Source organism: Pteropus medius, unplaced genomic scaffold (genome assembly GCF_902729225.1).
Source record: "Pteropus medius unplaced genomic scaffold, Ma_sr-lr_union100, whole genome shotgun sequence".
Taxonomy (NCBI): domain Eukaryota; kingdom Metazoa; phylum Chordata; class Mammalia; order Chiroptera; family Pteropodidae; genus Pteropus; species Pteropus medius.
In genome coordinates this window covers 5,490,714-5,516,490 of record NW_024353908.1, presented here as the reverse complement: position 1 = coordinate 5,516,490, position 25,777 = coordinate 5,490,714, and positions in this window count along the sequence as shown.

Genomic DNA, 25,777 nt, shown 5'->3' with positions numbered 1-25,777 from the left:
GCTTCTCAAATAGTACCTGTCTGAATTTAAAATTTATGTTGAAGAAGCATTAACGCACGCTCTTAATAAGATGAAGACTTAACAGTAGGCTGTTATCTAGTGATGATATATTTTATATACTCTAGACATGTTTAATTAGCTTTGCAAGAGTCAAATTGGCTTGGGCAGTAATGAAGCTTTCTTTTTACCCCTTTCTCTCATATTCTGCTATAACAGATAAGATATTCAAGAAATCTCTTTTCAATTTTGGTATATCTGTAGATCAGTCTCCCCATCTCTCTCTTTCTTTCTCTGTTCCTGCAAACTAATCTGCTTTGAAAATCTGATCTTACTAAGGATGGGGGGCAGGGAAGAGCTCTTTTAGAGTACACAATGAAACAAATAATAGAGCTCCTCAAATATTGAACAAGTATCCCTTTGAAACAGAGTTACTAAATATTTAATATGCGTTTACATCTGAGCAGCACTTAAGGGTTTTATGACCTTTGATATTCACTCCCATTTTGCAGATGAGGACACTGACCAGAGTTGGAGCAATGTGCTCAAAGCTTCAAGTATTGAAGCCAAAATAAAGACTCAAAATAAACATCCTGGGGCAAATCTCTGCCTCCTTTCAAATAGAAAGATCCAAGTTTAATTTATAAAGACTATTTCCTTACTTAATGAATTTTAAAGAAAAAATGAAATCTATTAACCCAGCAGCACCTTTGAACTTTAGAGGACAAATGGGCATTTGTCTCTGGGGGGTCCACCCATTCAGAGCTGAGAAAGAAATGTTATGAGAATAATGATGATATTGAATTTCATCCCAAATCACTGAAGTATTTTCATATTTGTAGTCTCAGTTATTCTCTCAACATGGCTTTGAGGTACGTGGGTTGGGCATTTTGATCTCACTATATTTTTAAGAGACTCTCGTCTAAGGTCATGCACATGATTAATGTTGATACAAAGTCAGAAAATGCTGCTCTCAGCCTCCAACCAGGGCAACCAATGAAATTTTATCAAAATTTTCAATAGCTGATATTTTGATAGAGACAACTAATAAATGAAGCAGAAAAGTGAAAAAGATCCTATCAAAAGTGACAAAAAATGGAATGATGTAGGTCGTTATCTGTTGTACTATATTTACAAAAATAGGAAGGTGGAAATTCAGAAATTATCTGAAGAATAAAAATCTTAGCAAGAGCAGGTTACTTCTTTTGATAGAGATAGGTTTTTTGGTCAAAATGTTGGTGTTTAAACTCCTGGAAAATGTCCGATTTTTTTTTTCTTCTTTTGAAAGAACTATAGGAGGTAAAACAAAGGGGAAATTTCTCCCAAAGTATTTTTCTATTTTAAGGAATAGAGAGTTGTCCAGTTGTTGATGAGGAAGACTAATTGTGGCTACAGTAATGCATTGCTTCATTCACAAAAGTGCTGCCAAATGTTTGTAGCATGTTGTGAGTGTTCAAGAACAGAGTGTTCAGAATTTTTTCACAAGTTAGGCATTTGACGCACCTAACCTTCTTGCCTAGTCCTACCGAGTTCACTTCTTGGGTGCTTTACCCTTTTAGAAAACATGGTAAGAAGAAATAGGTTTAGGTCTCTTTGTCAAAGAAGATATAACAATAATTTGGGGAGATTTTAAAAATGTATTTTATAGGACTTTGACATTTTCCTAAATATTTTGATTTATTTATTCCACAATCATTGAGCATCGTTTGATGCAAATGTATTTCTATAAAGATTTAATCTAGATGCAGGGATAATTGATAACTGCCAAGCCACATCCCACTGTGGCTATCTGGAATGGTGGTAAAGAACGATTTAAAAGTTACATGTGCACTCTCTAGGCAAGAGCTTCATGGCTTAATGCCTTCCATAGCCTCAGGCAGGGGTGGGGGGGTGGGGGAGGAGTGTGGTAGCACATGAGTCAAATTATACACCCAAGAAAAGGTAGATGGCAATAATATGATTGTGTGCTTATAAATTACATGAAACAACTGTGTATAGTAATTTATAGAAGAGCTTAGAAGAGAAGCATCCTTACTGAAATGGAATATTCTGAGGGGATTAATGGAGTTTTAAGAATAAGTAGTTTGGTGGGCAGGAGGGGTAGAGCCTGTTAGTGAATGTAATGCTAATACAGTATGCCAAACTAAGAATGTCTAAGGATAGTAACTTAACCAAAATAGCTGAAGCCCAACTCATTTTGGAAAAGCCTGGGAGTAGTTTGGAAATGTAGCTAATAATTCTAACTTCCAGTCAGTGAGCACTTACTCTATGCCTAACTTTGCTCAGCGAGCTGCCTACTTTAATTCTTAAGATGATCTTGCAAGGAGACACATTATTAAAGCCTATTTTACGGATGAGGACTGTAAACCTCAGAGAAGTGAAATCACTCACCCAAGTCATACAGTTTGTAAGTGGTATGACTATATTTGAAGTTGGATCTGTTTGATTCCAGAGTCTACAATTGTATACCTTTATAGTTTATGTGTCTTAGGTAAGATGAAACAAGACTTCGCAGGATCTGAAATGCCAGATTGTAAGATTTTTTAAAATTATATTTGGCTTATCAGATAATTTACTCTTTTCAAGTGTACAATTCCAACATTTTTTAGTAAATTTACCTAGTCCTGCAACCACCACTATAAATCAGTTAGAACATTTAGAGCATATTGAATCCCAGTATGATTCTTCATGAGTCATTTACTGTTAATCCCTTCCCACTAGCCCCACACTCATCCCCAGCAACCACTGATCTACTTTCTGTTTTTATAGCTTTGTCTTTTCTGGACATTTCATATAAATGGAATCATATTATATATATTATATATTATCATATTATATATTATATATATAAAATCATATGCTATATGATCTTTTGTATCAGACTTCTTTCACTGAGCATAATGTGGTTGAAGTTCATCAGTATCGTGCATGTAACCATAGTTCATTCCTTTTTATTACTGAATACTATTCAATAATAAAATAAGCAAGATATACCACATTTTGCTTATTCATTCATCGGTTGATGGGCATTTAAGTTGTTTCCACTTTTGGCTGCTATAAATAATGCTGCTAAGAACATTCATTTCCAAGTCTTAGTGTGGACATACATTTTTATTTCTCTTGGGTACATATCTAGGAGTAGAATTGCTGTATCGTAGGGTAACATGTTAGCATTTTTAGGAACTTCTAAACTGTTTTCCATTTTACTTTTATACCAGCAATGAATGAGGCTTCTAGTTTTTCCATATTTTGCTAGTACTTATTATTATCTGTCTTTTTTTCATTATAGACATTCTAGTGAGTGTAAAATCATCTCATTGTGTTTTTTATTTGTACATTTCTAATGATTAATACTTTGTAGCATCTTTTCATGTGATACTTAGCCATCTATGTATCTTTGGTGAAATGTCTATTTTGCCCTTTTTTTGGTCTTATTATTGAGTGCAAGAGTTCTTTGTAATTTTTGGATATAAATCCTTTGTCAGCTATATGTCTTACAAATACCACTTTCTTGATAACTAGTTTTATAGTAAATTTCAATATTGGGTAATGAAAGTCTTCTAACTTTGTTCTTTTTCAAAATTGCTTTGGCTATTCTAGATCTCTTCCATTTCCATGCATATTTTGAGATCAGCTTGTCAATTTATGTGAAAAAAAATGGGAAAGTCTCATGGAAATTTGAAAGAGACTGCATTGAACTCATAGGTCAATCAGGGGGTTATTGCCATCTTAACAATACTGAGCATTCCACTCCATAAACATAAACTGTCTTTTCATTTATTTAGATCTCCAATTTCTCTCAGCAATGTTTTGTAATTTTCAATGTAAAACTCTGGAAGTTTTTTGGGGATGTTTATTCCTAAGTATTTTATTCTTTATGATGCTATAATGAAAGGTATTTTTAATTTCATACTTGGGTTGTTCGTTGTTTGTATATAAAAGTACAATTAATTTTTGTATATTAATCTTACATTCTGTTACTTTGCTGTACTTGTTTGTTATTTCTAAGTTGTGTGTGTATTCCTTAAGATTTTCTACATATAAGCCATGTCATCTGCAAATACAGACAGTTTACTTCTTTCCAATCTGGATGCCTTTTATTTCTTTTTCTTGACTGATTACACTGGCTAGAACATTTAGTACAACAGTTAAAATAGGTGGTGAAAAGGCATTTGTGCCTTGCTCCCAATCTTAGGGAACTTCCTTCAGTTTTTCACCGTCAATTATGATGTTCATTGTAGGGTTTTCACAGATGCTCGTTATTGTGTTAAGGAAGTTGCCTTCTATTCTGAACTTGTCAAATGAGTTGTGGCAATTTAAAAAGTTGCACTTTTTTTTTTTTAGAATCTTTAATACTGAATACTGGCCTAGAACAAAAATTTAGTAAATTCTAAATCATCGAGGTTTATAGTTTGTACAATAAGTGTCTTAGCAGGTCTTACTTCCTTCCCCTCTAGGGAAAGAGAACATTGAAGATAGGCAGGTCTAGAAATTATTATATTTTGTTAATATTATTTGCTTTACTTGATTTCTGAACTAGTTTTATTTCTGTATTAAAGCTGTCCAACAAAAATATAAAGCAAGCCTCAAATGTGAACCGTATATATAATCTAAAATTTTCTAGGAGTTACATTGAAAAGGTAAAAATGAATCTAGGGAAAGTATTTTTAATACTATTTTATTTAACCCAATATATTCCAAATATTATCATTTTCATATGTCATCAGTATAAACATATTTTGTACTTAATCTGAAACCTTGTGTGTATTTTATACAACATCGTATCTCAATTTAGAATAACCACATTTCAGGTACTCAGTGGTTAAGTGTGACTAGTGGCTACCATATTGAACAGTGAAGTTGTATGTACTTGCATATAAATAATATTTATTTAACAAATATTAAATAAATAAATCCATGGAAATATAAATGGCTTCCTATTCATTACATAGTAATTGGTACAACATTAATTTTTGCATTTAAGTAATACTCAAGCAAAATTCTAGCATATTCTAAAGATGATCTTGAGAAAATGTTATAAATGGAAAAAAAAAAAGATCATGCTTTAATGCAGTATTTTCCAAATGCAATTGAGCCTATATTTTCACAGCCTTTGGAAGTGGTGAACAATACCTTGTATTTGAAACAACAGAAATCTAGTAAGGTGCTTATGAGAACACGGTGACTGAGAGATTAAGCTGAGAAAAACATGGGCAGAGTACTCCTTTCAAATTCCTCTTAGGAAAGTCTGAATTTTCTCCGAGTGAGAGATCTATATCTCTTGGATATTTGGTCAACAAAATACATTGGCTTTTTTGCCAACTTAAAGAGCGTTAGGGGAACAAATAGGCATCGCAGAACCAGATGAACATCAGCACTGACTGCATTATGATATTCTAGCTGCTAAATCTTTCATGGTAATGGGCCATGCTGGAGATGGCTGCAGTGATAGACTTCATACTGGAAGAAGCCTGTGGTCATTGCAGGTGGTGCTAATGTCATCTTATCACTGATTTTGAAGGATCACTTGAATAGCTGTAATGAGAGTGACTAAAGCTATTGATTTTGGACTACATCTGAATGTGAAAAAGATGATGCTGTTCAGTCTCAGATTGCTGCCCTCACCTAGAATGACACTATCTTCACAGAAGCAGTTTTAAGGAGTGAAAAATAAAGAATTGTTTCTGACCTCAGAGATATATTCCATGAAAGACTCATATATTCTGAATCAAGGGCCAAGAGTGTTCTCCTCATGCTTTCCTAGTCCATTTTTGGATATCTTGCTTAGAGCATTAGATAGCAGACTTGAAGAATTCAAGAGCGCAAATTCAATCATCATACAGACTAGTAAACCTCAATATATCCCAGACACAGATTCCCTCCTTCCTCCAGCTGCTGTGTAGTTGGACTGAAGGGAATTAAGGGAGAAATGGGTGATAGACAAAGAATATCCATCTCCCCTATTGGCAAAGCAACTCATAACCTATGGAGCATGGGTCAGAAGTGGCATCTTTTAAAGAAAAACAGCACATGGAGCTTACACCATGAGGAAGAATTTTGTGCTTATAAATTGGATTATGTTGAACTTTCAATGAAAGCAAGCCTTGACAGTAAAGCTGAGAATAGATGCAAAGCCAGTAAACAAAGTAGCAGAAGAGATTAGCTCTTTGAAATATGGAGCCATCAGTAGCTCAAAAAAGAACACAAGCTGGTGAGATCAATGAGTGCAGATAAGAATGCTGTTAGACTTAGCATTGGTAGCCAATGTCAGCACTAACGTTTCCATATCAGTACTTATTTATGGCCCCTCTTTTCTAACATTAGGCTTACTTAGGAGTGTTCTCAATAGATAGTTATCATTTCTGCTTGTCCAACAATTTATTAGCACATTTCTTATTTATTATGTTTATAGTCAATTTTAATTTATTGTGCTATTTTAAAGGAGGTTGTTGATCATATTTCACCAAAAAACAAAGGGTTTTGCATGGAATTCACACCAATGTCTTTGCTAACACTCGATTCAAATTCTCTAGCTGTTTTCTGTGTTCGCTAGTTTCTATCCAATTCAATAGCTGTGTGTTTATCACTGACTGTGTAAAATTACTCTAGTAATACAGATGTTATAGCCACAAGGTGAAGACATCAAGGTCCCTGTTCAGAAGGAGCTCAGTATCTAGCTCAGAGAAAGACTCATTAAACAACTAAAATATAAAAGGAAAATTGTTATCATGAAAAGTGGTTTTGCACACATGTGTTTAATGTCAAGAGCTGGAGGAGCAGAGAAATTTTGGATAAACTTTGGTTTTGCTTATATTACTACCTATGAATAATCTTTCAAGGCAAAAATCCTTCTTAGTTTTTAAGATGGAAAATATCATTTGAAGAAGCTTAACATAAACATAAGTATCAAATACACTATGAAGTCATTGAGTGAAGGGTATTCATCCACAGCTTACAGGATATCAAAAAAGCATATGATGTTTTATGCAAGGAGAATTTGTGGCTTACTTACACTTCAAAATTTCATGGATTTAGGAAAATGTTTGTATTTCTTGTTTGATATGATTTAGGGAAATATTTCTTTAACATCTCCTTTTCATATTGTGCAATTCGCACTAGAGATATCTCTATGAAATATTTACACATGATATTTATTTGAAAAGAAGTAGCTGGTTGCTGCATGAAAGCTTCATGGCGAAGATTCCTTGCTCTCAAAAGCAAATTGAAGCTAAATAAAAAGATTTCAAGGAGAGTTTAGAGAGGATTTTTTCTTTCCCTTTTTTTTTTTCCTTTTCAAGAGGTAATTGATTTGCTCCCCCAAAGGGTCTTTCTAGAACTCTAGGTAGACAATGCTCTAACCTTGTCAGAAGAGAATAATAAATGTAGAGTTAGACTGGTTTGGAAAGAAAGACTTAGAATGAACTACATTTTATAGGAACAGAGCACTGAGGTCTGTTGTTAGTTTATAGGCCCTTGATTAGATAGGTTATTGATTTTGGCTGCTGGTGATATGGTTCACGTTCAGAAGGTATCAAACTCATGCTGAATAAAATAGAAGCGAATGCTTTAAAAAAAAAAAACAAGGCAGAAAGTAGCAAGATACTGGCTAGCAGGCGAGTTGTAGTTCTTCAAATGGAACAGGCAGCTGTGCCTTATTGCCTTTAGCCCTCTGGAAGCAGTTATGTGTATTAAATACTGGAATAACTTGATATTTTAAAAGCTTATATGCTCATCCAAGTAAAATGGTTTTAGAAGACTACCGGGAGTTTCATGATTTTATAGTTAAATCAATACCCAGATTTATGCCTTTTGGACACAGAAACTTGAATTTAATTGAGCAAATGGATCTAATGAGGATAGACATATTTTGTGCAGATGTAGGAGAGTTTTTTCCCTCCTTATTATCTGAAAAAAAATGAAACAGGTACTTTTGGTATGAAGATGAATATAGCTTTACAGGAAAAATGACAAACGTTCAGAAACTTTAAAAGATTTGTGATATTATATAGAAGTTCATGAATGTCTGGAATCTGGCAAAATAATTTTTTGTCTCTTTAAATTTCTGAATTTAAGATTCATTAATTATACAGAAAAGCACATAATATTTTACTTTATGCTCACAATTAATGGTCATATGGTATTAAATTGGCAACCAGACTCAAAAATAACAATTTTAAGCAGAATCACTTGCAGTCTAGCTTTTCCTCTTTCTTATTTTGTATTTATGGTACTTCACATAGATATTTACATTTTTTCATTAATTAGAGATAACATTTTTAAAAATAAGGAAATTGTAAAGGACATTGTTAATTTTTTTTAGAGATAGCTATAAGAAAAATTATCTAAATATTACTTCTCAGAAGTCTTCTTGGCATTTTTCAAGTGGAAGGAGAAAACCTGTAAGAAAAATTAGCAAGTACAGAGATGTGCAATTTATTTTTCACTAACCCTAATTCTCCGCAGTCTTTGACCACATTTTGCTACAGGAAATATTCAAATGCACTGTTCTTACACAAACAAAAATTCAATTTCATGGAGATTCTTTCTGTGTAATAACTGCAAAATTAGACCTTGAAATTCAATGAAACAAATTCAGCTTCTTGAAACATATGGACTCAAATAACTTTAAGAAAAATTATTGGAGGGCAGAATTTAGCTCTGTGATATTTCAATGCAACAAAAGAGTTCCAGAAATAACTGCCTGTTTTCCTGCTGTCCAGAAAACACACATTAGAAATTTTTTTCCCCATGTTACTTTTTCTCTATACTCATCACAAATTAAGAAGTCTAGTCTCTCAGGATGCTATCAGAACATCATAATTTTAAAAGTCATATTTGTATATAAAAGTGTCAAAGATAAACTACCTTATTTTTTTTCACAAGTGCGGAAAATTGATCACTAGTATATTTGGGAGAACCTAAGAGTATGTCTAGTAGGTTAGCTGAAGCTTAACTTCATTGTCATATATTTCTCCTGGAAGATATAGTGAATATAAGTTTAAAAAAAAATCTTCAGACATATCAAACCCATATTGTTCAAAGCATTTATAATTTTTGTGTATAATGCTATAAATAAAAATATATTTTCAAAATATACACCATAGAAAAGGGAAAATCTGAGTATTAGTTTGGGCTGAAATAATTTTGAAAAAGCGTCAGAAAACTGGACATTGGTATAACTTAAAAGGCACAATCTTTTGGGGAGTTTTTCTTCCAAATTTTTACTTAAATATGGATTAGCTTCATTAAAAAAAAGAAATAAGCAATGTTTATATTCTACTATAACTTCAATGTCGTGTGTTTAAAAATTTGTTCTGTTGTCATTTAAACCTTCTCTACCCTTTTCAAAGAACATAATTATTATCTCAGAAAATTAAAATGAGAATCACCGATTATTCAAAATGAATGAATCCTCCACCCTGCCATGAACTTCAGGAAGACACTTGGCATATTAGACAAAGAAATACAGAACGAAGTTGAAGAAACTACAAGTTGCATGTCTCTGTATTTTAAAGCTATATTGGAAGTGATTTGGTTTGTGCCAGTAAGTGATTAGAAAAGTAAGCAATGACTTGGTCATTTTGTCTCTGGAAATTAATCTGACAGAGATACTATCTAGATGACACTGATCAGATCCATTAGAAATATACTTCCTATTACTGAGAACTTTCAATAAAGCTTTGTTCACTTAAGTTTTATTTTTTACATATCTTGCCTTTATTCAAAAGGTAACCACAGGCCAGGTAAAATATTTTTAAATTCCTTATAGGCTAGTTAGTTATTGGAACCCAAATGGATTTTCCCTCACAAGTTGTTACTTTGTTTCATTAGTGATGTGTGTGTGTGTGTGAGTGTGTGTGTGCGTGTGTGTGTGTGTGTGTGTGTGTGACAGTCTCATGTTGGCAATGGGGAATTCTCTGCGTCATGCTAGAGTTTATGGTCCCACCTGCATTCATGAGAAAGAGAAAACAAAGCTTCATTTTTAAGTCTTTGGAAATTCCATGCCATTAAGAAACTGCTACTGACAGCTTTCTCGTGTTATTTAAAGGGGTAAAAAGTTCATTACACGACTTTGCTTATATGTGCTGGTTTATTTTCATGTAATCTGAAGAGACATTCTATGTAATAATAATAAAGTGCTCTTAAGATGTCAGATCCATGCTTGGATTAGAGGTGGTTTTGGCTGCAGGTAAGAAAACTCAAATAATGGTGGCTTAAACACAGCAAAGAAGGAAGGGTGAAGGGCAAAGGCCCATGCCTGTGGGGCCTGTCCCTTATAAAGATAATCACGTTTTCCCTAAGAGCTTATTGAACAGAACTCTTTCTCATGGTCCATTACAGCCAAAAGGGAACCCGGGAAATTCAAGATATTAGCTGGGCACGTTTACCATGCTGAACAAAATCTGAGTTCTTAATTTAAACATGGGAACAATATTAGAGAGATATTTTCCATAGTAGTTATTTATCTGTTTATCTTTAATAAACATCGGTTTAGGTCAGATTTTAGTTTTTTGTATGTTATTTTTTTCTTTATTAAAACTTTTATTTTTTAAGAACTTCCTACTCTTAGTTAAGTTTGCCTTATACCATCCTCTTGAATTAGTCTCATATTGGTTCTTTCCTACTTAGGATGTTGAAACTATCCACATAAGATGATCCAATGTTATGTAGGAATTAGGAGTATCTATAAATTATTGCTCGCATACTTAACCACTAACGGCCTAGTGCATTTTTCTTCTTGAATAAATATAAGCAGTCTAAATTTATACTGATAGAGATATTATTACCCTATCATATTAATGCATTGAGTGTTTAATAGATTGTAATACAAGCTACTGTTTCTTCAACCATTTATTTTCAGCATGAATTACCTTTAAAATAGTCTCTGTTCTCTATGTCACATGGCCTGTGTGGTGCTGCATTAATAATTTCAGTTTAATTCTTAAAAACATTTATATAATGCCTACTATTTGGTGTGGCTTTTAAAAATCCATTTTTAAAAATGGCTTTTGAATAGTTTAAGGGATGATGTAAAATTTGCCCAAATTTTCAAAGCACTAAAAAACAAAATCCACTTTAACTAAAAAAGCATATATATATATCATAACTTGTGTCATCTATTTATGTATTATATTATCCTTGACACCCGTGCCCCCACCACTACTCTTTTGTGTGCATTTCATAAATGGTATAATTTATATATACTCAAACTGGACGACTCTTGTAAAAACTTTTTAGAACATTTTTCTCTGAGTTGTTGATTGCTTACAACGATCATGGGCCTAAATGACAAAACTTAATACTTCTTAAAATTTTGCCTAATGTGTTTTCACTGTCTTGTTAATCACATTTTCCATGTAAAAACAATATCTCCGTTTAATTTTGTTCTCTAAAGATAATAGGAAACAGAGTTATTATCCCTAATACTCATAAAATTTTCTCCTTCAGGTGATATTTTCTTACCTTTTTCTTTTTCTTAAGCTTTTACTTTGAGACATGACGACATAATGAAAAAATCTCACAGGTGACATGGAAAGGTAAGACATGTCATACTTGAAAGTGAAGGAACGATTTTATACATTTAAACTTATGGGGAAATAACCTAGCTGTATCATAACACGTTACCAAATCCCACATTTCTGTACCTGGGGAATGTAGAATGGCTAATTCAAACAACAGAAGAAATAAAAAAAAAAAACTCCCCAGGAAAGTTCCTCAAAGTGAGAACCCCTAAATAACATCCTCCCTTTGACTGTTTAGGTCTTCTTTTTATGAAGTATCTCATTCAGTCTAATCTCTTACATATTTCCTAGGTAATAAATAGGTGCTGTTTTTCTTTTTTTCTTTTTTACTGAGTGTCATATTTTTGATGATAGTACGGTTTGTATTTGTTCTCAGACTTAAACCAAGCACCCCTACATCTGAGTGTTTATTAAGATGGTATGGAGCATAGTGAGAATAGAAATGGTTTATGCTAGGAAATTGTATTATCTTGCTTTTTGGAAAAAGTCTAAATGATGAATTTAATCATAAGAACCTAACTGGTTGAATAGAGAAAGAAAAGTGTGAGTTGCTTAACGAAGCAGTTGTACCTGAAACCTGGGCCCAGAGTCAAACCAAAATAGAGTGTACTCCAAGGCATGCAGAGGCGAGGGGTGAAGCAAGATATAACGTGTAGATAAAAAACCCCGGAAGTGGATACAGCTGTTTAATAACTTTAGGTTTAGGTAAATAGCCATTAATTATAAGAAAAGCAATTATGTGAGTCAGAGGTTATTCATGGCATCTAAACAGAATTTTCTTTTCAACTCTTCTCAATAGTATGTTTTTCTCATAAGATCCAGGTTTATTGTCTTCATATGACTAAAAATGAAAAATCTAGAAACGATTAATCTTCTATCCTTTCAATTATGTACTCAATTAGTATCAATGAGGTCTAAGATTTTTTAGGCTGCCATCGCTGAAGGAGTAGCCACTGAACTGGAACTACTTCTAATTATAGATCATAAATCCTAAATGGACATTCTAATTTTAAAATCATGAACGAAGCCAATTCTAACATATTTTTGTATTATAGCTTATTTCTCAAATTCTAATAAATACTACCCTTTCTACCTCCCCATATATATTTTAATTTTTTCAAATTGAAATACATTTTAAAATCAATATGTACACTTAATGAAGTAGTTTTTCTTTTATGTCACAAAGCTGATATTTAATTGACTTACATATAAGGCAAGTGTTATCTCACTTAACAGAAAGTCTAGAAATAAATGAACTTGCTTTTTGATTGACCCAGTAGTTTAACAATATTAGGGACCTTGGTTCTTTTCATCTCTTGTCTGCAAATGATATAAATATAGATATGACCTTGATTTAATCATGGCAATAAGTTGGCTGTCAATACAAACCAAGACACCTTACTCCCTTATTAATGTCAAATGAAAATGAGAAAGAATGCTTCTTCCCTTGGCTTAATATGTAAGTCGTTTCAGTCTGATTGGGTCAGTTTAGGTCACCTGGTCGCCCTTGGATCAATTAGAGTTACCAGAGAAATACTTCTCACTGATTGGTATATTTTCATCAGGCTCTACCCCTAAAGCTTCACCTGAGTCCCATAGGTTTGAGTTCATAAGTATCTAAAAGAATGCTTAACGTGGGTTTTTTTTGTTTTTTGTTTTTTAAGGGTCTATAAGATTTTTACTTTAAGAGCTAAGGCTGAAAACTTTACATGTGTTAAGAAGGTGATATATGCAAGAAAAATGATGCAGGACTTTAACAAACATCTACTGTCCTTTGGTGTTATCCTAAAAGATTAGAGAAAATATGTACATCTACATAGCCCCAGAGAAAGAAAACGTCTAAAGAAAATATGCCTTTTTATTTTTTACACTTATTTGCTTTATCTGGACTTCTTTGTTTAAAAGATCAGCTTTTACCATGACAATTTACATTTGTACACGTCCCTAATCTGACACTTCCTACTTGCAGATCTTTTTTATAGGATATATCACCTATTCATAATAGTTTGATCAATCAATATTTATTAAGCACCTGCGATGAACCAGTCTCTGGTCCAGAAGATGGGAAAACAAAGATGAAAAATACACTGTTCTCAACTTCAAGAAAATCCTTGTCTAATGAAGGGAGAGAGCTGCAATAAGGTCAACACAATGATGGACATGTGCTAGAGTATGGTGGGAAGTAGTGGAGGGACATTAAGTTGTTGAAGGCTCTAGGTGGGCATTGTATAGTATCAAAATACATCAAAATAAATGTATTTTGACCTCTCTTGGTTTTGAAAGACTTTTGGTGGTCACAACTTAGTATGGTAGCTAATAACATTTATTGAGACTTTACCTTGCACTAGACACTATGCTAAGTGATTTATACGCATAATTCCATTTAGTCCTCACAGTGACCCTACGAAGATGATCCCAGTATTATTTTCATTTTATAGAAGAAGTCACATATCTAGAAAAGGTAAGGCTGGAATTCAAACCCTCTTCTGTTTGTCTTTAAAATACATGCTCTAAAGTGTCCACTATGGTGCCTTTAGCAACTTTTAGTGTAAAGATATCCTTATTTGTTCATGCTATAGCTTAAAAATTGTTTGAACATATGGACAATATATGTGGGTGTTTGTATGTCTGCAAAATATACAGTTGGATGGTCTCTATATGCACTTGCTGTGAAAAATGTATGGTGTATGTATATATCTATAAACACTCCCTCCCCATATGCTGAGCGTTATAGTTAGTAAGATGAACCAGTTGGCCGTTATACATGCTGGCAGGGCCATCCTAGGAGCAGTTGCTGGGGATGTATAGCACCCCCACCCCCCTGGAGGGTTGTCCTATTGTCTTATGCAGGCTCTTCAAAAACAGTTTCAGGCTCTTCTCCAATGCCAGCATTTCCATAGCCAATGGATATTTTCTGCTCTTCTCTTATGCTGGGGATATGTAGAGGGAGGAGGGGGCATTAAAATAATTTTCTGCTCTAGGCTCTGATACACTTAAGACAACCCTTTCCTGGAACATATAAATGCGAGCAAATCAGCATTTCTTAAGCCGCAGTATCCTTCCTGGAAATCCTGTTAAAGGACATACCCTGGCTACTTGTCTCAGGCCGAATGAGAATATAGTGAGCCTCATGATTTCCACTGCTGAGATATTAGCATAAATCTCCCACTAATGCACCTCTGCCTGTTAGTGGAAGAATCACTGCAACCCAAGAAAATACATAAAATTGAGAAGGGGCTAACGTTTCGCAACTGGGGCATGGCTCTGTGAAGGAAGCTTTTGCAGGGAGTTTTCAGCTCTGCAAATACCTCTGGAGAGGCATTTAGAATTTTTCCTTGATTGGGTCATGAGAAACGATTAGATGCCTTCCTAGGAAAAATGATTTTTGAGTTCTGAAGAACTCAAAATAAGAACTTTATAATTGATAGAGCAATTTCATCTTACATTTTTTCCTCTGCCATCACATATCACAACAACCTCATTAATGAGACAGGATAATTATCCCCATTTTAAAGATGAGGAAATTGAGGCACAAGAGTAAGTGAGTTTGAAACTTAGACTGTCCAAGCTGAAAGGATTGTCAGAATTCTTCTAGCCTCCTGCAGTTCTCTCCTTTGGGAGTTCTTTGTCTTTTTCTTTTCCTTCTCCCTCTCCCTTGTTAACTCCTTGATTCCTTTCTTCTAGGAAGTGAAATTTTTAGGCACTTGAATGTTTCCTGTAGCCTAGTGCTCAATAAATATTTTCTGATGTGTGTTGAATGAATGTTACATGGATATAAAATGAAGTCACACGTGGGATCACAGTACCTAAGACAGAGAGAAGCAGACTTGCAGTGGTTGCAGGGGAAGGGCAGTCCAGCATCTTGTCCACAAAGCTTCCCTTGGCCGCACCCTATCTCCATTAACCCACAAAAATGCCAGGTCAAGTACCCCGCTCATGCTGAACACTATCTCATTTTACTGAGGCTTCCTTATTTGCTGGAGGCCAGGATCACTAGAATCTTTATCTATAAGCCCAGGGTTTGCTTTTAAATAGGTCTCTACTTGTATATGAGAATGACTGTCTTAGAGCTGGAAGAGAATTTAGGGTTCACTTAACCGCACCCTGGGTGTTGGAATACCCTCTGTATTGGAGCCAGTGAACTTCGGCTTGAAGCCTTGGGTAATAATAATAGGCTTGCTATGTCCAGAAGTTTTTAGGGAAAAGTTTAAAATAATTTGATTGGTAATTACTAATATAATATACATACTATATAGAGAGGTAGTATATATAATACCTATATACATATATATTAGTGTGTGTGTGTGTGTGTGTGTGTATATATATATATATATATATATACACACATATATATATTAGTATAGTCTAGGTGTTATATGTGCATACATCACAGTAGTGGCCAATCAAGCAAATAGTTAAGTTCTTGGCTAAACATTCAGTTGTGCTGTTCCTCACTTAACAATCATGGAGTACCAAGGATAGACTGTGTTGCCCTATATCCATTCATTCATCTACAAAATACTAAATCCATGCCTATTACGTACCAGAAACTATGACAGTTATGGGCATACGGCCGTATATAAAAGAGCCAATGTTTTTGCCCTTGCTATTGCATTATAAACTTAACTTAGTGCCATGAAGGAAAAGAAAGGCATTAAGAGAAAAACAAAGTCCTCCTTAATTTAAATTGAGGTTTCAGAGAAAGAGACAAAATCTGTGACCTGAAGGAAAGCAAAAGCAAATAGCCTGAGGTAAAAAGGAGCACCTTAAGTTGGGACAACTGTTGGTGTTTCTTGCTAAGGCTGGAAGCTTCATGCAAGGCTCATGGTGTTAAGTCCTGGTGAGGTGCTTAGAATTCATCAGGGGAACAATGGGTGAACACTGGAAGTATTAAGCAAGGAAGTGACAAGTTTCAGCTTACATTTTTAAGAGACTTCTTTAGCACCATCTTCCCACCATCAGCTGCTGTTCTTGCTCTATTCCCATCTGTAGTGCCCAGTGATGCGTCTGCTCTATCTAGTGAAACATGCCCGGAGAAAAGGATTCAATTTTCTTGTTAAGGTAAAGTGGCTGGTGAAGCTATATATTTTGTCTTGAGAGAACATTTATATCTTAACAGAGACCCGAGTTTTAAGCCACAGGACTCAATCTCTAAGTGTGACTTTTCTTGCAACAACGACCCTAAGAGATGAAGGAACTTCTCTTGGAGAGGGCTGTAGCCAGCCTAACAGTGTTTGTGAACTCAGAAACGAAGATATCAGGGATCAAATCTAAGCTCTGCTTCCTAGGAGTGTGACTTGAGTTTACTCAATTATTTTTACTCTCAGTTTCCTTATCTGTAAAAGGAGAAACAACACTCACCTCACAGGGTTGTCGAATTAACTGAGATAATGCCCCGGAATAAATACACACCTTTGTGGAACTCTTTGTGTCAATGCTATTTTGTGGGATCTGAGAAGGACCTCCCTTCCCCTGATTCTTCTTTTGAAAAGAGTATCACAAGGTTCCAGGATAATTTCTTTTTTTTTTTTTTCAGGGTAATTTCAAATTGACTTTCTCATGATCTGTATCGTGTCATCTATGTTTAGACATTTTCACACTTTCATCCAAAAACATTTTGGGTGTTCTTCCTTTAAGAAACATATACTTTCCTCCACACATATTTTTGCATGTTACAAACTGTCTCAATGTGCAAATTATTTCCTTGAAATAATTGGCACTTTGGTGCCCATGATGGGCAGCGGTGATTCAACTGAAAGTTCAAGAAAGAGATTTCAGACAAACTGCAGGGATGAGGCTGGGGAGGAGGTGGTCTTCAGAATCCACTGTGATGTATGAGAGGATGAAATGAATGTCAAAGAGGCTTAAGTGCTCAGAATTCTGGTACCAAGTTCGGCTGGAGATCCTCATTTTGCCTTCAGAAAGGGGTCTGGGCAGGAAACAAGTGTCTAATGGTGGTAACAAGTTTTTCAATTCCTATGGCATATGCCCTCAGAAAGCTGGCTTATCCATGCCCCCCATCCCCCACCCCTACAACCCCCCACCCCTTCAAAAGAAAGGGGTAGGGGAGCTGAAAAACACTTGGCACAGGTGCAAGAAAGCTGAAAACGTCTGGCAGAGCTTGCAGGCGTCTTTTTCCACTCGGCACCAAATGTTTTACAGTCTTCGTGAGCCCATATAGATCCTGGCTTCTGCCCAGTCGTTTGTTTGAAACTGTAGGCTCCGAGAAAAGGCTCCACACTGCAGCTGGCCTTTAAACCGTATTTTATAGGGGAGAGTGTTCAGGGTACAATTGGAATGAAGAAAGCTTGCCTTTGACGTTGGACGTAAAAGTAACAGATTGGAGTGGGGTGGAGCTAACGCTAAGGAATTGTTGGTCTGTTCATTTTCCCAATGAAGACTAAGCTTTTGGAAATTTCACCTCAATCTCAATGATTTCACAGGCTAATTTATAGCGAGCTCCCCCCCCCCATGTGACTTTAGCCCAATTTAGCTCAATTTTACTCAAACATAAATCTAACGGTTTCAAGTAATGGAGATAGCAGAATCGTTCTTAGAGATGTAAATTTTTCGCTAATTTAGGGCAACTGTGGCTTAGCTCCCACCTACACACAAGTTCATTATGAATGAACATTTAGCTATTTAACATTTAACTATTTGTTAACCTCCTTGTAGCTTTTTTGTTTGTTTGTTTGTTTCCTAACACATTTATGATTCATAATTTCAAATGACTAATGACTAATTAGATTTTTGGTAACTGTATTAATGATGCAAAAGAAAAAGACACCAACAAAAGAGTTAATCAATACCGAAATTCGAATGTTAAATGTCCCTTTTTCTGACAGTTTAGGGAAAAATAGGCATTTGAGTCCTCAGGCCTTTGGTTGTAAATAATAACTATTCTTTATTGAATAGCTGCTAAATGTCAGCCACTCTCCTAAATTCTTCCCAGGCACTTTTTCATTTTATCTTTAGTAAAACTATGTGGTCTGATTATGATCTCCGTGTTCCAGGTGAGGAAACTGAGGCTTCGAAAATTTAAGTAACTTGCTCAAAGAGATTATTATAAATGTGCATTATGGATTTATTTGTCTGGTCCTTTTAAAAAAGTTTTCAGAAACCATGAACAAAATATTCCACAATTCTCAGAGTAAATGTTACAGCCACTTCTCTATTCTCAGTGACTTGCATAAAATGACTTATCCTGGAAAAAAGTTAAAGATAATCCTGACACCTCAAGAGCAGGAAGTTTCTCAGAGATCAAGATATTTCTTTTTCAAATGAGGAATTATTAAATATGCAACTGAATATCTGACTTAACTAATTAGTTAATATGGAAGTTATAGGCTCTTTATTATTTTGAGAACAGCTTTCTCTGAAATTCAGCAGATACCCAGTGACCCCCTGGGGTGCCAGAATTGTGACATAAGTTAGTCATCACGTAAGCAGCGTAATAGGAATGAAACCCCCCAAAGTTATGAATCTATTCTATTCTATGAACAACATCATTAATAAGTGAGCATTCTCTAGTTCTCAAATTGAGAGCAGTTAAAGAAAAATAAAATAGGAACATATATTTAGAGGAATGGAAAGATGGAGAAAGAGGGAGCAAGTCACATGCTATGAAACAAAGAAAAAGATAAGAAGGGAATGTTTCACTACTTCCTTGTGGCAGAATCAAAATCTTTTGGATGTCGTGTTGAAAAGATTCCCAAATCTTAGTTCTGTGAGCTAAAGCAGATGGATGCTCCAAGTTGGTGCACATTCCTGTTTGAAGCAGTGTGGTTGCAAAGATGGGATGGGTCATTTGATTATCTCTGAAAAACTGTCTTGTGCGACTATATAAAGGAATTATAACACCCAATGAAGTTCATCATCTATAATGCTTTACAAATGTTAAATAGATGCTCAAACTAATAATTCAGATATATTCACCCTTATTGATAAGCAGGGTTTTTAGTTAATATATATTTGGAAAATGCTGAGTTAAATACATATGTGCTGGTTATTTTTACTGCAGGACTTCTCAGAGCCTTTAATATGCCCTACGAGTTTCCAAGAAAGAGTAATATTATACTACTTGATTTTAGAATGCTTCTTCCACAGAGTACCTGCTTGAAACTACTGTGCTGCCAAACAGCCTTAGGAAAATGCTGGAGTACTATAACTTAGATAAAGAAGGGTCTTATTTTTAAATTGTATTTAGAATAATTGTGGCTAAACTCCCACTTACATAGAAGCTCATTTGAAGGATTTTATCACAGTTAACTCTTTTCCTTTCTCCCTTTCTTTAGTTCTCTTTGGTTTCTTATTGTGCTCATAGCATACAATTCCTAAGGATTAATAACTAATTAGAATTTTAGACAACCATAAATTAAAGATGTAAAAGAAAAAATTAAAACAGTAGGGTAAGTCAAAACTGAAATTTGGAGTTTCAGCTCCCACTGAATAATTTAGCTGTAAGCACTTGCTAGAATAACTATGTGCAATTATGTCACCTTTATGGGGAATCCTTAGGAAGAATCTTGAAATGGAGCCTGAGATACCTCTTGGCACACCATATTTTACTTCTCAAGTTGTCAGATGAGACTAATGTGTTGTGTACTGTTCTGAAATATGTTGGGCCAAGTTTGCTGTGCCCTTTTCCTGTAAGACAGGGCTGTCTACACCAAAGGAGAATGCTAGCACATGCAAATCCCCTGCTGAGACCCTTTCTGATTAGGTGTAAAATTGCATGTCTTTTGATGTCTAGACCTCCATCAATAGATTGCAGAAAAACTTGTTCTATTGTATCCCAAACAGAAGTGGTTTACTTTGAAGCTGATGAAATGTAAGCATCTGGGGTCCTCTCTTCTGCTGAGCCCCTTTCAACATGTTAATGTTTTTATAACATTGCAATATTAAGATATTTTTGCATACTTGTTTCATAAAAAGATTCTCCCAAGTTTTAAGCATCAAGCTTCTCAAAATGTGGATCGGCCCCATCTCAAAGAAAGCCTTAATTGGATTTTACCACAAAAAGTGGGGCCATACTAATATTTCATCCATAGCACACATCTAACTACAGACAACGTAATAAAAAAGCTCAAAACAGCCCTTCCACATACTGGAATGTTCACCTGAACATTTCAGCTGTAGCCGTGAGTGTCCGTTCAGTCTTTTCTCTTCTGTAATTATAGGGCCATACCAGATTTGGGGGCCTAGAACTGAAGTTTCCCACCCATCTCTAGGCAGAGGGTTGAAAACTTTCCAGAAAATGTCTGGATATTGTATAAGCTTTACAGGACAATAGAGAGCATGAGTAACCCCTAGGTTGTCTTTGGCACTTGCTTTTTGAAAGCTCTCTTTTCATGATGAATAAAAGAATCAGGTTTGGCAGATCCAGATTACACCATCTAAAGTCAACTTCTAACTGCTCTTTTAAACTTTTCCATGGGATATTCGAGTAGGAGATGCCATAGTCATGACCCACCACTGCCAATAGCTTACAATGTGACCTGCAGAGACCTCTTCACTCCATCATTAACTCAATACTCTCATCTGAAACACAGAGAGATCCTTTCCTCATCACCATGCATGGTTCCCAAAGCTCTGTATATTCTAATAACTAGAGGATTTATTAAAACTATGGTTTTCCTTTCCTCTTATAACCATATATTCATCAATTGGAAAATAAAAATCCTGATAATGTTCTCCTCATATTCAATAATAGAAGTTTATTTTGAAAAATGATAGTTTATTTTGGAAAAAAAAAAAAGAGAGAGAAAAACTAATAGTTTCCTAATAGTTGGAAAGCATTTAATTGGCATCAGCGAGTTGAAGGGTTGTTAGAAGGAGTATCAGAAATTGAATCTCTTGGACCTTTCTTCGCCAAATTATGACATTATCAACACAGAAGAGCCCCTAAGAAGCTTCCATGGTGATATAAGAAACAAATGTCACCGGTATGTCACCAATAAGTTTAGCAGTACTCATGGAGTATGATCATAAAACAACTTTATATTTGTTTCTCATCATCCTTTATATTTATTTATCAGAAGGCGTCCTTCCCCGGTGTTTGAATACAAACTCAGGGAGACCCCATGACATTCTGTTTACTCTTTAGCAAAAAACAGCTCTGAAGTCATAAACACAGTCTCAATTCATAACTTAGTTGGAGCAATAATAACCATAGTTCTGACTTTTATTCAGTCGATGTCTTCTCTTGCTCTAATGAATGACTGCTGTGTGAACTGGCTGCTAGAGAAGAGGTATGTGGGTCTTTTATGTTTCTCAAGCTACCATTTTTCCTTCTCAACTTGAGCATTCATTGTGATTTCTGACTTCACCAAGGCTAAAGGGGTTGAGGCAGGGAGGGGTAAGGATGACAGAGAGTGCCTAATTTGATGGATACTCTCACAAGATGGTATCATCTTCTCTGGAAATGGCATTTGTTTAAGATGCCAATGACATTAATGGTAACTTTTGTGGGTTTTTCAGAGGCCCCATTATGGAGAATGTTCTTCCACCTGCAGTTCCTTTGACCTGAGAAAATGAACCCTGTTCTCCCAGGACTTGGTGTTGCATACCTAACTTCCTTTTTGCTGAAATCTCATAGGGTAGCCCTATGAGACAGGGCTTTGGGCATGTCTTGGGTCACTCTCAGGCACTTCAGCCACATTCAGTCCATCAGGAGCACCTGCACAACCCCTTGTCCATACTCACTCTGAAAGGAAATAAGTGCTTTCTCCAGATGAAGGGCACTCTCCCACACTCAACAGCCAGATCAGCTTACCTGTCTGTTTTCTAGATAGAGTAGATGTAGTCTACCTCTTCTTCATAAAACAGGGGCACATATCAAGCTCTCTAAGTGGTATCATTGAAGTTCTCTCACCGGATTAAGGAGGAGAGCAGGCACTTCCGCTCCCCTAGTTTTTTAAATCATCAGAGTTGAATTGGCCAACTTGACCTTCAATCACAGGCATTTTATAGCTTACGTGGTTAAGAGCATGGGATTTGGAATTAGACAAACTTCTAAGTTTAAATCTCCCTTTTGTCATTGTGTTACCTTGGCATTAGAAAGTTACTTAAATTCTGCAAGCCTCACTTTTCTCATCAGTAAAATGGGGGAATCACCATATATTCCTCAGTGTTTGTCAAGGAGTTTCAATAAAATAATGCATGAAAGGCTGTTCATAGTGTGCTTGGCACTTAATGAGTGCTTATTAAAATTATCTGCTGTAAGAAGTATTATCTTAATCTTGAAGAAAAGGGTACAAGATTATAAGAGAAGGACAAATAAAGAGATGGGAATTAGAAGTGCTCATTTTTTGGAAGAGTACCAGGAAATAATGAAAAGGGAGGTATATGGATGTCTCAAAAATTGGTATGTGGTATAGTACAGAAATAAAGTATAGATATCTCTCATGTGTTATGGAAACAAATGAACTGGGTAGTGATACTAATAAGAATTATAGCTATGATTTAATGAATGCGCTGTTATGTACCTAACCTACAGTAAGGGCTTTATTGAATTATCTCTTTAATTCTTCACAACAGGATAGGCATTATTAACCAAATTTTATTAACGAGGAACTCAAGGCTCAGATAAATTTAATTATTAACTCAGTGCATTTAGAGTAAATATGGAGGCAGGATTTGAACTCACATCTGTCTTTAGAGCTCAGCCTTCTTGTTTACTATTATATTGGCTAATATAAAGCCTTTTACCGGAATATACTTGCATTATAACAGGGCATTCTAGAGCAGGAGTTTCCTAATAGCCCAGACACCCCAAAGTCAAGAAGGGAGTATACTTGGGACTGTGAACCTTTGGGATGCTCCTCTAATTCAGAGTCCCTTGATAATATTCTGTCCTCACCCACAAAGAAGTATAAGCCTTCTAGGGTAGTTTTAAACCAAAGGATGTTCTCCATTCTCCTACCTTTCTCTGCCCCTAGGAGGAATCTTGAATTACTAATAATTGCCGTGTTTATAACAGATAAAACCAGAAAGATTGACAGGATTATTTCTGTATAAATGGTATTAGTTATGCAATTTCTGCTCATGCTAGGGTTTCCAAGAGCATCCTGTTTATGGCATAGCTGTCTTCCTCATGCAGAAAGCCCCAGCAAGGGCAGAGAGAAGGAAATTTCAGGCATGACCAATAATATATACACTGGGTTCTAAGCCAATGCAAATGTGCTGAAAGTTCATCAGATGAATTTTCACTGATTATTCCTAAAGGACCAATCCAGCTACTGAGAAGCAGTTTCCATTATTTTTCTCCAAGCGTCAGAACTTGCCAGAGGTCTGGAATACAATTTAGGCTATAGTCAGATGGGATTTGCACTTCGTCCAACCTTGCAAAGTCACTCCTTGGCTATTATTTTTCACTCTATTGTAAATATCAAGAGGCAGATGAAAGGTAAAAAATATGTTGGTTGGAAGATACTTATTCTCACCTACCTAGGGTAATCAAGGGGAGACATCAGCTTCAGATTTGGTAAGTAATAACTCACATTTGACTTTAATACACTGTGATAAGCTTTGAGGAATATATCTTTTAAAACATAAAATTCTTTACTTCTGATTTAAAGTTTTGGGGATTGGTCCTGCTCTGTAGGCAGGTTAGATTTAGCATCTCTGGAATTTCCAGAGCAATTCTGAACTACTCTTTTTGATCACTTGCTGCAGCTCCAGCTTTCAAAGAGAATGAGATGTTTTGGGAATGAATTGTGATGGACTTATATGAAAATTTATATGACCAAGAATTGGATTTGTTCCCCTGGAATATTATAGATTATGTTTTATGCTGGAATTACATCAGTGTGCAGAGCAGCAGAAGGCTGGCTTAATGTAGCTAAAAATATACCTTGACTTTCCACTTGAAATAGAACTCCCCTCTCCCCAACCCGTTTCTTCTCTAATGAAAATAATGGCTTCATGACTCATATATGTGATAGACAGTAGGGAATATTTGAGTCTTAAAATAAGAAGAGTTTGAGAAAGGACTAATGATCCTTTTCTAATTTCTTTTCCGTCTATCTCTTCCCTCCTGTTTTCCCTGTCACCATCTTATTTCAGGCCTTCATCACTCCATGCCTTATTGAAATTGCTCCTTTGTCAGTCTCCAGTCTCTCCTCATTTTAATTTGTCCTGCATGCTGCCACATGGTCAGCCTTCCTCCCACACCACTTTAATTATATAATACCCTGCCATTCTTTAGTTGCTTTTCATCTGCTCCTAAATAAATCACTAACTAACATTCAAGGCATTTTCTAGGCATGACTCTTGTCTCTTTTTTCTTCCCACAACCACTCGTTTTACAACCACCACCTTAGTCCAGGCTTCTATTAGGTCTTACCTGGAATTGAGCAATAGCCTCCTATCCAGTCACCTAATTGTTCTCATTCTTGCTTTCTGCTTTCTTTTAACCTAGTGTTTCCCAGTATATTACACAATTACAACTGGTAGCATGCAGGATGATGATTTAGGGTACTACACAGACATTTTCAGTCTCAAAATTATTTCTAATACATTATTGTAAAAAATAATACTAGTACATCAAAACGACAAATTTATGCTTAGAATGAGCGTCATCAAAAAAGTGAGTTAAGCTTCTGGTCAAGATGGTGGAGTAGATAAACACTGATCACTTCCATCCATGACAACATCAAAATTACAACTAAATTACAGAATAACCATCACTGAGGATTGTCAGCAGTCTAGCTGAATAGAAGTCCTATAATTAAAGATCTATAGAAGAAGCCATCTTGAGACTGGTAGAAGGGGCAGAGACACAAAATGGGCTGGTCTCACACCGACATATGGTGGTTAAAAATCAGAAGAGATATCTTGACTGCAGAGGTCTCCCCTGAGGATATGGGGTCTTAGCCCCACACCAGCCTTTCCAACACAGGGTTCAAGTGTTGGGAAGAGAAGTCCCCATAATTTCTGGCTGTAAAGACAGTGAATTGTGGTTGAGAAAGACAGAGGGCTGCTGGAGTCCCAGGCATTTCTCTTAAGGGGGCTGAGAACAGACTTACTCATTGATGGACTCACTCACTCTGAGCTTCAGTGCTGGGGTAGCAGCTCTAAAGGCACCAGAGACATGTAGAGGAATTGAATTGTGTAGCTTCAGGGCAAGGGCTGGGGGCGAAGGGGTGCATTTTCTCCCAGATAGAAGTGTTGGCAGAAGACATTATTTCTTTTTTGAGCCCTTCCCACACCCAGCCTGCACATGCAGGTAGGCTCCATATCTGAATCCCTATCAACCT